Source organism: Protopterus annectens, chromosome 6.part0 (assembly GCF_019279795.1).
Source record: "Protopterus annectens isolate FY-2018-M chromosome 6.part0, PAN1.0, whole genome shotgun sequence".
Classification (NCBI taxonomy): Eukaryota; Metazoa; Chordata; order Ceratodontiformes; family Protopteridae; genus Protopterus; species Protopterus annectens.
Genome location: NC_056737.1, coordinates 803717106 through 803731779, shown reverse-complemented (window position 1 = coordinate 803731779; position 14674 = coordinate 803717106).

Here is a 14674-nt window from a genome sequence, read left to right as displayed (position 1 = left end):
GGGGATCACTCCAGTGGCTCTACTCGACAAAGGCACGGGGAACTAAGGTCGGGTGGCACGATGTCAGGGTAATCCTATGGACTAGGCTTGTAAAGTCTCCAGGACCATTAGCCTAGTACACACTTATGAACCTATGAACCCTGACTAGGGTTCTATATTATTTTTTTGCCTCAGATTCTGGGTCCACCATTTCTACATGCCTGCTAGTTCACTCTATCAGACTTATGTATACTCTAACCTAATTCTGCTGTAAAATAACTTACATCTAACTCCGTTCAATTTCTGTATATTTACTGAACTTTTGTAATTTCAATTCCCAACTAGTTGTTTGTGTTACTCTGTCTAATTTTTGCTATTTGCTTTTAAGTTTATATTTTTAATTATTCTGTATAAATAAAACTGTTTGCTGTTTCTTGGAGTTTTTCTCCACGGGTCTCCGCTGACAAATGGGCTTCCAGCCAGCAGGACACCGGTAATCAAATGTAAAATAAATAAATAAATAAATAAATGCTCTTCCTGTATGAGTAGGTGGCAAACAGATTGGCACTTGAACCTCTTGTCCCTTATTAGACTTTAATGTCTGGTTTCAGGACAATAACGATATGAAACTGGGTGACCTGCATGGTATTGTACAACTGAACAATTGTATCAAATCTGCACTTTTGTTTGTTTAATCATGATGTTTTAAATTTAACTGATGTATTTTAATGAGAAACAATCACTTCCTGATATCTCCACTCATTTTCTGAAACAGAGGCTAAACTGCTAGCCCCTTAAGATTACAGAAATGTAAACAGAAAAGCCCTTAAGCTTTTTAAGTAATATAATTTCTTTCAAAATGACATATGGGTTTCATAAACATTCCTGAAACTGATGGTACTGAACATGTGTTTTCAAATAACAAGATATGCTCATGCAGATACACTCCATTCATGCTGATAATAACTTGACACTAAAATGTTGTTAATCAAATTTAGCCATAGGATACTGCATGTTTCAGTTTTTGCAGCTGCTCTTCCATGTTTCTCTGTTTAGGTCACATGCATTTCAAGCAATGGGAGGAGTATGAAGGTGATTTAAAATACTGCTTTTTCTGTGTTTGTATATTTAACCATTTCATCATGCCATCTAAATTATAATGGAAGCTGTCAACATGGGTAGAAGAACTAAGGGCTTTGTTTATCTGTGACTAATGTTTCCAACCTTACAGCTGAAAGTTCCTTAACATTCATGAAAATTAATCATTCTCAAGCTAGTGATAGATATACCAAGAAATCTGTTATCATTTTTATTACTAAAATTGTAAAGCTCATAGTAACATACACTGCAGCCTATTTAGTTCACCTGGTAGCTAGTAACAGAGGTTTAAAGAATGTGCCATAAATACACTTCATCCTATAGTGAAGAGGCTGATTCTTTCAGTCACTGTTTGTCTCCTATGTGTTTCAGATCAAGTCTCTTAGGTAGTGCTCTTGGGGAGTTCTGTCATAGGGTTCAGGACATTAAGTAGGATTCTCCTAAGTTTGAAAAACTGAGTGCTGCTATTAAAGGGAAATGTACACCAAGTCTGAAATTACTGCATCTTAGACATCTCTTCCAGTAATTGCAGTTAGTATATGTCTAATATATATATATATATATATATATATATATATATATATATATATAGGTTTACTATCACATGTCCGAGTGATAATTAGTCGGAAGATGATATGGCCGACGCATTTGTACGGAACACACATGACCGAACAATAAAATTGTCGAATGGTGTTTTTTGTGGACATCGAATCGACATTTTCAAACAGCCATAATCAAAACAGGAAAGACCACGTAGTACGTCTTCAAATCTGCTCAACATTCTACAACAGTTTTTGCAGGGGGCAAGCCCCCCTGTACCCCCCATGTGGGGGGATACACCCCTTACCCACCTACTTATTTAAACAAACTCCGTGATCGCATTACACTGAGGAAAGGGTACATTTCCTGATCCCCGCTATAGTGCCATCTGCACTACATTGTCGAACCTTGCTATAGTGAATGTTCGCTATTGTAAGGTTCGACAATGCAGTAATCGCAATTCCGGTTCTGCTACTTGAGCATTGGTTGATCACACATAGTGCAATCGACAATGTGATAGTAAACCATATATATATATATATATATATATATATATATACATATATATATATATATATATATATATATATATATATATATATATATATATATATATATATATACTGCTACAGTTACTGAAGTATAGAAGATCTTTCTTTTTCATCCACAGTCTCAGTAATATTTTGCTTTTTGGCGTGGGTGGGGTAGGTTTCAGAGAGTATTAGTGAAGGAACCTCCCACGGTGCAAGATTAGCTAGCTATAGTACTATTTGTCCTTGTTTCACCTGGGTTTGGACCTCACAAAAGGTGACTTAGGGTTGTCTGTTAATGATTTTGGACCTGGTTATTGCAGTTGCTGTTGCTGTTGAGAGTATGAGCGGTTCTATCCCTGCCTGCCCAATATAACTGCTATTTATCCTACATTTTTTCTTACTGAGTAGCTATATGTTGCTACCTTGTTGATGACTGGTGCTTTTCCCCTTTAGGTGAGTGTTTATCTAGTGTGTAAGAAGCTTTGATTCATGTGCCAATGCTTTATAATGCTGAGCTGTGTGAATTTAACCTAAATTAATAGGTCTCATGAGAAATGATGTTACTGAATTCCTAGCCAATATCAGTCTTATACAGTTAGTCAAGGACACTACCAGCCCAAATCTCCTAACTAGCAACCACTACCTACAGGATTTTGAAATCACTGACAACTCTACCATTATCTCTGAAATATTTGCTCTTCCATCCTCATTCAGTCACCACTTTCTGATAACCTACATATTATCCATTCATCACCAAAGCTGCCCTCCAAACTAATTACCTTCAGTCCCAGATTCACTTTCAAAAACTATCTAGCAACTATCAGCTGGCCTCCAATGACCAATTTACAGAACCCGTCTTCAGCTACCCCAGCACTTCCTTTAGTTTCAAGAGGACAAAGGGCTCAAATGTCTTAGACTTAGTACTTATCAACATGGGAGGGTGTCACTGCACTAACTCATCTGTGTTGTCCTCCCTGGTAAGATAAGATCATAAATCTGTCTCGTTTGAAGTAATGATCAGATGTGACACCCGCACAGGAGCTTAAGAAATGAAAAACTTCTCCAAAGCAAACTACAGCCTACTAGGCTATGGTATAAACAGTTTCAAACTCCCTATGCAGAGAAGTACACAAATTATCTATATAACCACCTAAATAACTGCATTGACTCGGCTGTACCTGACTGGATCCAAACCAGGTTCTCCTGAAAAAGACAGGCCACCTTGCTGGGCCTCAAGTATAAACAGGTTATATAACAAAAGGAAGAAACTGATGTCTAAGAACAAGAGGGAAGTTACCCAGCAGCAGAAGAAGAATACCGTCCACAGCTTGAACAAGCAAACCGATATCTTCTAAAGTCCTCCAAAGATAGTTATGAAGCTAAATTAACATCCCTAGCTAAGGATAATCATAAGGCACTCTTTAGCTACATCCAAAATCTAAAAGGGAATGCCCAACTATGTGCTGAACTTATAGTGGACAGTACTTCTCATACTGAACCTGAGGAAGTTGCCAACCTGCTAGCTGACAGATTTGGTGCAAATGTTAGCCCCTGTCCCCACCAGCCATACCCCAAAGAATACCTGAAACCAGTCCTCTGTACTAGTATATCCAAAGAGAAGGTCATAGTTGTGCTCTCCAATGCCAAAAGTACAGTCTCTATGGGACCAGATAACATTCCAGGCTGCTTACTAAACAATCTAAAGCAAGACCTAGCAGAACCACTTGGCACTCTCTTTAAGAGTGGAGAACAGCAGCAGTAATTGTCTTGCACAAACGGGGTACATCAACCGACCCTAGGAACTATAGACCCATAAGCCTAACCAGCATTATCTGCAAGGCCATAGAAAGAATCATCAAGGACCTTATCAACAAGGACATAGGCAACCTTCAAACTCTTTACCCCATCCAGTTTGGCTTTGTTAAGGGTAGGTCATGCTTATTGAATCTGGTAGACTTGTTTGAGAATGTCACCAAAGCCCTGGATGAAGGCAAAATAGTACATACAGCCTATCTTGACTTAGCCAAAGCTTTTGACACAATCCCCCAATCAGGAATCATTGAGAAACTCTCCCAGCTGGGGATTAACCCATACATCACTAGATGGGTAGCCAACTGGCTCACCAACTGAATGCATATTGTCAGAGTTGGTGATTCCACCTTTACCAGTAGACCAGTTACCAGTGGTGTACCACAAGGATCTGTGCTGGGCTCTTTACTGTTTGGAATCTATTTCTTGGAAGTCCATGTGAAAGTAGATGACCACGTTTGCTGATAATTTCACACTGGGAGCAATAATTGAGTCCCCAAACGATGTTAGCATATTACAAAAAGGGCTAACAGAAACAAATCATTGGTGCCAAATCCATGGACTAAAACTAAATGCATAAAAGTGAATTATTATCCCCTTTAGCAAAGAGGAAGTCCCTGCAAATTACAATATTGACAGCACCACCCTAAGTTCATACCCAGTGGTGCAAGATTTGGGAACATGGGTTGATATCAATCTAAACTTCGATTACCATGTGTCCACAGTGATAAAGAAAGTCTTTTATGTTGCACATCTCATACATAATGGCATCACATCCAAAACTAAGGATGTTATAACTCCTTTGTAATCGACCCTCATCAGACCACTTACAATGCTCTGTTTTGCATGTACCTCACCAGATACCTGCATTGGCTGGAGAGATTTCTTATCCAAAAAATTGAGAGCCTCCAAAACATGACCTACATGGAAAGACTGAAAACTCAGTTACTGTACTCTGCATCTTACAGGCTGCTGAAAGGTGACTTGTGCCTGGCATGCAGAGCAGTCTCTAACCCTTCCATAATGGAAATTCTGCACATCTGCAAATCAAATGGTACAAGGGTCACTCATGCCAGGGATCTCAACCTAGCCTTTAACAGTAACAGAACATGCTTGAGAGACAGATATATCTCCAGAGATTGCTGCTCCTCTGGAATAAAAAACTCCCAATTCACATGAAGCAGAGCTCCTCAATGACCTATTCAAGTGTAACCTAGAAAACTGGATGTAAGACCATAAATTCACTCCATGGATGGCACCTATGTCCCTCATGGACAGGGACATTTGGTGCTGATCATAGACTCGCTCTGACAATAACGACCATCTAACTAAGGTCAATTAGGGAACATGGGTATAATATTGCTAGGCTTGTAAAGGCCCTAGAGCCATTAGCATAGTAACCTCCTATGAATCCATGAACCTATGAACTCCTGGCTAACTACTATACTGAAAATTCTGCTCAAATATAAAGACAGTGTGTGGTCTTCATAGAGGCAAGACCCCTCACCATAAAATCATACTGTCTTTTAGCTGTATGTGTAGCCTAGCTAAGTAAGTAATATGCAGACACAGAACCAGCTATTTCAAACACAAACAACTTGTTCTACTAGGCAACCCCAAATACTTCTGTCAGGAAGTAAATCTTCTCATAGCCCAGAAATCCACAGATCATTTCTCCTCCCCTATCACATTCAAAATTCTCAAGACTGACTCTCAGCCTGTGACTTCGTAAATGAATTTAGCCAGCCTAGCATCACAGCCTCTACTTCTCCTTCCATCTCAGCCCCCCCCCCCACCTTTTACACCTCTCTTTCATTTTAGGAAAAGAACTCACAAAGACTTGAGCCCTTAGTAAACATACCCCTGGATGCACCCCTTAGTGTATACAGCCTACTCTCTGGTTCATCTCACAATGCAGAAATCTCTTTACCATACATTTTCTCCACATTTATAACCTCTGCTTAGCTAAAAACAAAATGCCAGACATATGGAAACCTGCTCTTATCAACCCCCCCCCCAAACAGCCTTATCTGGGAAATACCTCTCACTTCCATTCTATCTCCATCCTCCTTTTACTTGGAAAAATGCTTGAAAAACTAATATACAACCAACTGTGCACTTATATCCAACAGTACCACCTCCTCACTCTTAAACAGCATGGATTCTGGGATGAGAGCACAATGGCAGCACTATGGTCACTTACAGATGAGATCCTTCTCAACCTTTCAGTAGCATTCTTCTTTGACCTTGCCAAACATTTTGATCTTATTGACCATCTCCTTCTCGTTCAACCCTCCAAAACATCAGTTAGCTTTTACACTGTCATTTTGTTCCAAGATTTCTAAACAAAGTGGTATTTCAGAGACAAAATTGGCTTATTCCTATCACCTTTCCAAAAGATTGCCCTAAGATTCCAGATTCTCCTCACTGCTCTTTTTGATCATGATTAACAAAATATCCCCTGTCCTCTATAACCTACCTGTTACTCTTTATGCTGATGACATGGTTATCCTTCAGTTCAATCTCCCACATTCAGTTATTGAAATCTATCTTTAAGCTAACCTTCCTCCCTTAATTATTGTTTGAACAGCCATAAACTACTCTTACCCCCCAAAAAAAAAAAATACAACTTCAATATCTGGAACTTCACAAAAGCTGAAGAAATCTCCTAAAACTCTTAACATGCAAATCTAAATGGCATCCCAATAGAAACAGCCACACCTTGTAAATATCTAAGTTTATGGTTGGATCAGTCATTTAACTTCCATAACCACATTGGAAACACTAGGAAAAGACCAACTCTCATTTATTCTGGTCATGAAAAATATCTCCCCTTTTCTCCAGAGCAGTTAGGGTTGTAATAGGCAAAGGGTTCTTCCTTACTCCACTTGAATCCGGGTCCCCTGTCATAGCCACAGCCTCTAGAAAACTCATCCACTGTACAGTACATTGAAAACAAGATCTGTGGATTAATTTCCAATCTCTTCCTAGGAACCCCACTGGCTGCATTCTCCAAAGCCAATTGGCTCCCAGTTACCTACAGCATTCAGCTACTCCTAGGGTCTCTTCTTTTCAAACTTCTCCAACCAGGTGTCTTCTTGCTGCCAAACTTCATAATAAAACCACCCCGTCAAACCTCCTCAACTTCTCCCAACTGACTCTCTCACTGAAGACCTCCCCAAATCAAACCGCACTGTACCAACCGCTCCTTCTCTATTCCTGCACCCACACTCTGGCAATCCCTACTGTCATACTTAAAATGAAATCTCCTCTCTTCCTACTTTCGGAGCATAATTCAAAAGACACCTCCATCAAACATCTCACTACAAGTGTTTTCCCACTAGACACGTTACCTATCTCCTCCCTCACCTATATCACTTCAGTTTCCACCCCCTGTTCTCACCTGCTGCTTACCTCACAAATTTACTTCTAAAATTAGTCAACATTTGTTTATCTCTCTATTAATAATATTTTCTCATTCTTTCAATTGTCTGCTGGACTTTGTACCTTCTGATTACTCGATGTCTGTGAATTAGTTATATTTTATTTTTTATTTATTTACTTATTTGTGAATTTCTTCACCCAAGATTTGCCTGCAAATAGTTTGCTGTGATTAGTGCACTACGACTGTAGTGCTCAGGTCACAAAAGTGCCCTACCCCGGTAAACAAACTTAAATAGAAGGAAAAATAAATGAATACTGAGTTTGATAGAGTCCTGATGAGCTCCATGGAATGTTTTTGTATTTTCCCTTGTTTTGCCTTAGTTTAGACGAATGTGTTAATTGGATTTTATTGTCACTGCCCCTGCTGCATCTGGGTTTGAGCTAGGTAGTAGGTGAGCATACAACTGAATCTCATAGAGCGAAAATTCTGGACAAAGCCAAAAATAATGGCTGGGGGGGGGGGGGGGGCAAATGCACAAAAATCAGGGGCAAATTTGAAACATTGCTCTTATAAACTTAGAAAGTTGCTAGAATAAAAGGTTTGCATTAGTATGTTTTTTTCCTGAAATATGTGAAATCTGCAAGTGACTCAAGTTTCAATGATTTTCCAGAAAACTACAGATGTTATGAGAAATGCACGAAACAAGTGAGACAAAAAGCAACATTCTGGAGAGTTGAGAAGTATGCAAGTAAGTGAGTTTATCTTGACAGTTGCTGGTTTTGTGGCTTCTGGCTATGGTTTATGCTCCTGGTGAGGAACAGCCGCTTGCCTATAGGTCTGAATTGGCTGCTGCTAGCTCTCTGTTTCTCTGACTAATTGGCTGTCTGTTGTTCCCATGTTACTAAGTGGCAGTTTTCCCTTTAGGCAGGTGCTTGCCTAGTATATAAAGAGTTTAGTTATACAGGTTGTACTTTATAGTGCAGAGCTGTGATGTACTGAGCTTGTTCAGATCCTGCTGCAGCAATCTGATTTTATTTATATATTGCCCTTGTTTCATCTGTTTGGACCTGATCTACACTGAGTTATATTTTACTTGTAGCCCCACAATAGTTATGTTCATACTCTTGGCATGAAATTATGTGGGATGATTATAATTTCCTGCAAATCCTGCTGATTTTCTGAGATCCTTTAAGTTAAAACTGGATCTCATGATCTAGTGCATTCACTTAATTGTAGAACAGTTTAGGTCCACTTCTGTATCCTGTTTGTGGTAGCTCAACAGTTTGGAAATCACAAATAATTGGTCACATAGTGGACTCTGTCAGCATGTGCCAACAATTTACTCAGTCTCATTTTTTTGTCAATCTCCTTCTTTTAGGAAGTGCAAGACAGTGCAGTAACTGCTTCTTGAATACCAAAAATCACTTACTTTTCTCAATTGCTCATACTACTTGTGACAGGTGTAAATGCTTGTTAAAGGGATAAGAAACTAAGAGTAATGCTACTCAACACCAGAAGTCTAAACCTCAAGATGCACGCACTCAAAACTCTCCTTAGCATGGAGAACATTGATATCTGTGCAGTAACAGAAACCTGGTTCAAGGCTCCCGAGAGCACCCCAGCACTACCAGGTTATACCTCATACCATGCTTTTCGACCCCAAAACTTGGACCGAACCACAAAAGGAGGGGAGGTATCAATATTCGTCAAAGATACCCACACCTCCAGGTTGGTGGCACAGCACGAAGCATCAGAGACTATCCATGTGCAACTAACAGTGGGTAAAACTGCCTTCCAGTTTATAGCCGGCTACAGACCACCCTCCCAAACCCAGGAATCCCACTCAGCCTTCCTGAGAACACTGGAAAATATGAAGGTCTCTCCAAACACCATTATATTGGGAGACTTCAACTACCCAAACATAGACTGGGAGCATTACTCTAGCTCCAACACCCTAGTCCAAAGGTTCCTAGAATTTATAAACTCAAATGCTATGGAACAACTTGTGACCACTCCCACAAGAGGGGAAAACATACTGGACCTGATCATTACCAACATGGGGACTCTATGCTCCAGACCAGAAGTGTATCCCTCACTGGTAAGATCAGACCATAAACTAATCTCACTGGATATTCACATCCCGACCCCACCCCCTGCCCAGAAAACCACAGTGAAAAACTTCTCTAAAGCAAATTTCACACTCCTCAAAACCAAGGTGGAATCCTTCAAAGCCCCCGGGCCTGTGGAAAATATGGCCCAGACTGCAGAATCCTTTATAAATGCATTCTATGAACACCTTCAAGAATGCATGGATCATGCAATCCCAAATAAAACCAAGACCCAATCCTCCAAAGGCAGACATCCTGTCTGGTGGACCCCAGCCATAAACAAACTATACAACAGAAGGAGGAAGCTACTACATGATAGAGCAAAATCCCAAAAAGGGAAGGCATCTCTGATCAGTATTAGCAAAAAACTACGGGCACTCATAAAATCATCTAAGGCCAGCTTCGAGAGAAAAATTGCACAGGACACTAAGGATAATCACAAGGCTTTCTTTAGTTATGTTAGGAACCTGGGTGGGAATTCCCAGATATGCTCAAAATTAGTCCAAAATGACAAAAAATACACCGAACCCACAGATTACCAACATCCCAGCTGACAGGTTCAGCGCAAAATTCTCCCCCCCCTCCCCACCAAAAGGGCAAATATCTATCCCAGCAGAGTGCTGCCTCCCTGACATCTCAGATGCTCAGGTAAGAGCTGCCCTCTCCAAAGCAAAAAACACAGCATCAATGGGACCAGATGGTGTCCCGGGCTGCGTCCTACATGAACTCCAAGAAGAGCTAAACCCAAACATAAAACTACTGCTCAATCTCAGCCTTATACAGGATATGTACCCAAAGAGTGGCGTACAGCAACAGTGGTCCCTCTCCACAAAGGTGGTACCTCAACGGATCCTGGAAACTATCGCCCCATAAGCCTAACTAGCTTGGTCTGCAAAGCTATGGAAAAGATCATCATGGACCTCATAAATAAAGATATTGGGGACCTACAGACACTGGATCCTACCCAGTTCGGCTTTGTTAAGGGCAGATCCTGCCTCTTAAACCTGGTCAATTTCTTTGAAACAGTCACCAAGGCCATTGACGAGGGGAAGGTGGTCCACACAGCCTACCTGGACCGCGCAAAAGCCTTCGATACAATACCCCACTCAGGCATTATAGATAAGCTCACCAGCTTAAATATAAACCCCTATGTCACTAGATGGGTTGCAAACTGGCTCAAGGACAGAACCCACATGGTTAGAATTTCTGGAGCCATGTCAGACTCCAAACCAGTTACAAGTGGTGTCCCACAAATATTTCTCGGAGGTACAGGCCAACATGGAAGGACTGTGGCTGACCAAGTTTGCAGATGACTGCAAACTGGGTGCCATTATCGACTCTCCAGCCAACACAAGCATCCTCCAAAAGGGCCTCAGAAACAGACAACTGGTGCCAGAGCCATGGCCTCAAGCTAAACGCCAAAAAGTGCATAGTCATCCCCTTTGGCAAAAACAAAGTGCCCACAAATTACCACATAGGTGGTAATCCATTAAGTATGGAGGAAGTAATTAGGGACCTGGGGACCCAAGTTGATAGCAATCTCTCATTTGACAACCACGTGGCCAAAGTGGTTAGAAAAACATTTTATATAGCCCACCTAATCATGAAGGGATTCACATCTAGATCAGGGGAGGTCATCATGCCTCTTTACTCATCCCTCATCAGGCCCATAATTGAGTAGAATGCCCCTTTTGGGATGTACCTTACCAGACACCTGATGTAACTGGAAAGACCCCAAAAGTACCTCACCAAGAGGATCAAAGGGCTCAAACAGATGCCATATGCTGCCCGGTTAAAGAAACTCCAGCTCTAATCAGTGGCATACCGCCTGCTCAGAGGCGATCTGTGCCTGACGTATAAAGCCATGTCCAACCCGGAATTAATGGACATGCTGCACCTCAAAAATCCAAATCCCATCGAGCTACGCGCTCGAGAGACTTGAACCTCAGCACTGAAATAAATAGGACATGCTGGAGGGACAGATTCATAACCCAGAGGCTCCCTTCACTCTGGAATAAAATCCCAGTCCAGGTTAGGCAGAGTCCCTCATTGACTCTCTTCAAGAGGAATCTTGATGAGTGGATGGGAGATCGTAGGTTTACCCCGGGTATCACTTCTGTGTCACTGTTAGACAGAGGCACAGTATACTAACCAAGAAAAAGGGCATAGCAAAATTAATTTAAAATGGGTGGCGAAAGCCAAACACACTCTGGCTAGGCTTATAAATGCCCTAGGGCAGATAGCCTAGTATGAACCTATGAACCTAAATTTGGAGACTAACCCCTCACACACTACAGATATTATTAAGCAGCCTAACAGTATATCATAATCACTTAATAACAGATCCACTTTTGCCAAAGTAGTTTCATTTGCAGTTGTAGGAAAATTGTGAACTATTGCCAAATATGAGCCTCATTTAGTTATTTATCAGTCCATTTTTCCATAAACAGTGATACTGGTAAATTTCTGTTTAGTCTAATGCCAGTGGCAGTAGTTTAAGTTTTGGTGTACAATTTTAGCTTCTGTGCTTCTAGACCTGTTTACATTCCGGTTTTGCTGCTAGAGTGTTATATTCAGCTTATCATTTGCCTGCTTAAAGTTGTACTACAGTGCCTTTCTGTTTGTTATATTGCTACTGTTTTACCCTGTTCTTGTGTCTGTCCCAGCCAGGGTTGCCAAATTTCCAGCCCCCCAGGTAGGGACAAAAAAAAAAAAAGAAGGTCTCTCACGGCAAGTGAAAAAAAAAAAAAAGGTCTTTCACGGCAAGTGAAGACCAAAAAAAAAAAAAAGGTCTTTAATGCGGAACACAGTTCCACATTAAAGAACAGTAGCTCAGTAGCTCTGCACTAAACATGGAGCTTCTCATGTTTAATACATTGCAGTTCCACATTCAACACGAGTAGCTCCATGTTTAGCGATTTTTGATTGGCCCGTATACTGGCATATGGGCCAATCAAAAATCGCTAAACACGGAGCTTCTTGTGTTTAATGCAGAACACAATAAGCTCCGTGTTTAGCAATTTTTGATTGGCCCGTATGCCAGGTATATGGGACAATCAAAAACAAAACAAAACAAACAAAGCGGAGGCTGGCCGGGATTTAAACTGGCAGGGCGGGACTCAGGATTAGGCTACTGATCTCGGGACAGTCCCGCCCAAATTGGGATGTCTGGCAACCCTGGTCCCAGCCCTCACTGATATATTAAGTACTGCTCTCTCTGCTGCTCGCTACTGGTTGTACACTAATTATAGTTTTGCCTGTCCACACTATAAAAGCTAAAGTTTCTGACATTCTAAAATTCTTGGGGTCATTGACCTGTAGCTCAGAGTTGTAGGACTAAGAGAAGTATGACTTGCTGCAGGTTTTGAAGCCATAAGCTATGCTATTGGATTTATTTTCCTTCAGGCCTCCACTGAAAAAGGGCTGCTGCCCAGGTAGACTAACCCGGTCAATAAATGTCAAATAAATAAATAAATAAATAAAACTTTGATTGGATCCCTCTCTAGCTAGTCTGTAGCCAGCACAGAACTGTGCTGCTGAATCAGGGCTTTTTTCAAGACTCTGAGATAGCTCTCAACCAGTCAGGAACAAATCTTAACAGAATCAGGGACAAATCCAGAAGAAATCAGGTGCAATCAGGGACACTTTTAAAATATTAGTTCTATTAACTTGAGACGTTAACAGAATTAGAAAATGTTGTTGTTTGTTTTTCAGCTTTTTCCAGTTAGGGGTTGCCACAGTGGAACTCCGGTCCGCTAATGATTGGCAGTTGTTTTTTATGGTGTTGAGTTGCCAGCCTGATGCCCAACCTTCAACAAAGGCACGCCCATTCAACGCATGTCTTTCAAACACCCACTCGACCACGGGGAGGAAATGCAGACTCCACACAGAAGGCACCCCCAACCCAAGCCGAGAATCGGACGGGAGAACCTCTTGCTGTGAGGCAACAATGCTACCGCTGCACCACCGTGGAATATGTGAATTAATATATATTTCCTGAAGAAAAATAAGTATTCAGCTCTTATTTATTGTCATTATTTATTAAGTATAATTCACCACCTTTTGTCCTTTGTGTTAAGAGGGATTAAGAGGGATAGAGCTAAAATCTGAATCATAATCGGGGACAGCTGAGAGCTGGAAAGTCCTAACTGTGAGAAACAGTGTTTCATCAAAAAGGGAATAAAAAATGTATTTTTTGCTTTCACTAACAGCTTACCAGCACAATATGCTGTGGACTACAAGCTTCATTGTCTGAGCTCTCTGGCTTTTTGCAACAGATCAGATTTTTTCTCTAACCTTCTCACCCTTTGCATGTTATAGTGTTAAATGCCACTGCCTCTGGCTTCCATCCCTTATTGCAATCTGACTTCCAAAATCCCTGCCTCTGTTATTTCATTGCTATTCTCAGTTGTGTAAGCTATTTCCCCACCAATTATTTCCCATAGACCCATATTGCTGAGTGTCTACCCAGCAAACCACTATTGTTCTTGAGTTAGCCTCCTTTACTACAGATTGTTTCTGGCTCATTTTCACAGACCTCATTTTCACAGACCTCTCATCTATTTGGCATTCTGGCAGATAAGAGATTTTTATACTTGCATTTCAGTTAACTGCATAACAATGGCAATGTCTTATTTATTTATTTATAATTTTTTATTCAGTTTTTATCAACAATAATAGTATAACAAAACAAATATATTATTAAAACATAACAAATAGAAACTATTTACAATTGTTCATATTGAGGTTTTTGTTAAGAATTAATAAAAATATTAATATTTTTCATGTAAATCACAAAATTATTCCATGGAATATACTGATGTGTGATGTTAGATGCTCTCATCTTAATGCTTTACAATACTTTCTTGCATACACATTTTGCTAAATTTATAAATTCAGAGAACTGTATGATATTTTTACATTTCCAGTTTAAAGTAATACTATTCCTTACAATTGCTAAAATTTGCCATAAAAGAGACACTTGTGTTATTGGAATAACTTCTGAAACTGGAACATTAAACAATATTAATGAGCTCATTATTATACATTTATCTGACCACAACGCTTTTGAAAAAAATGTAAATTCTTTCCAAAACAGAGATATTATTTTACATTCTAATATCATATGTAGCCAGTCTGCTTCTATCTTATTCTTACATCTCCAGCAATTAACATTTATTTTGTTTATTATTGCAATCTTATGGGGAGTTATAAAAGGTATG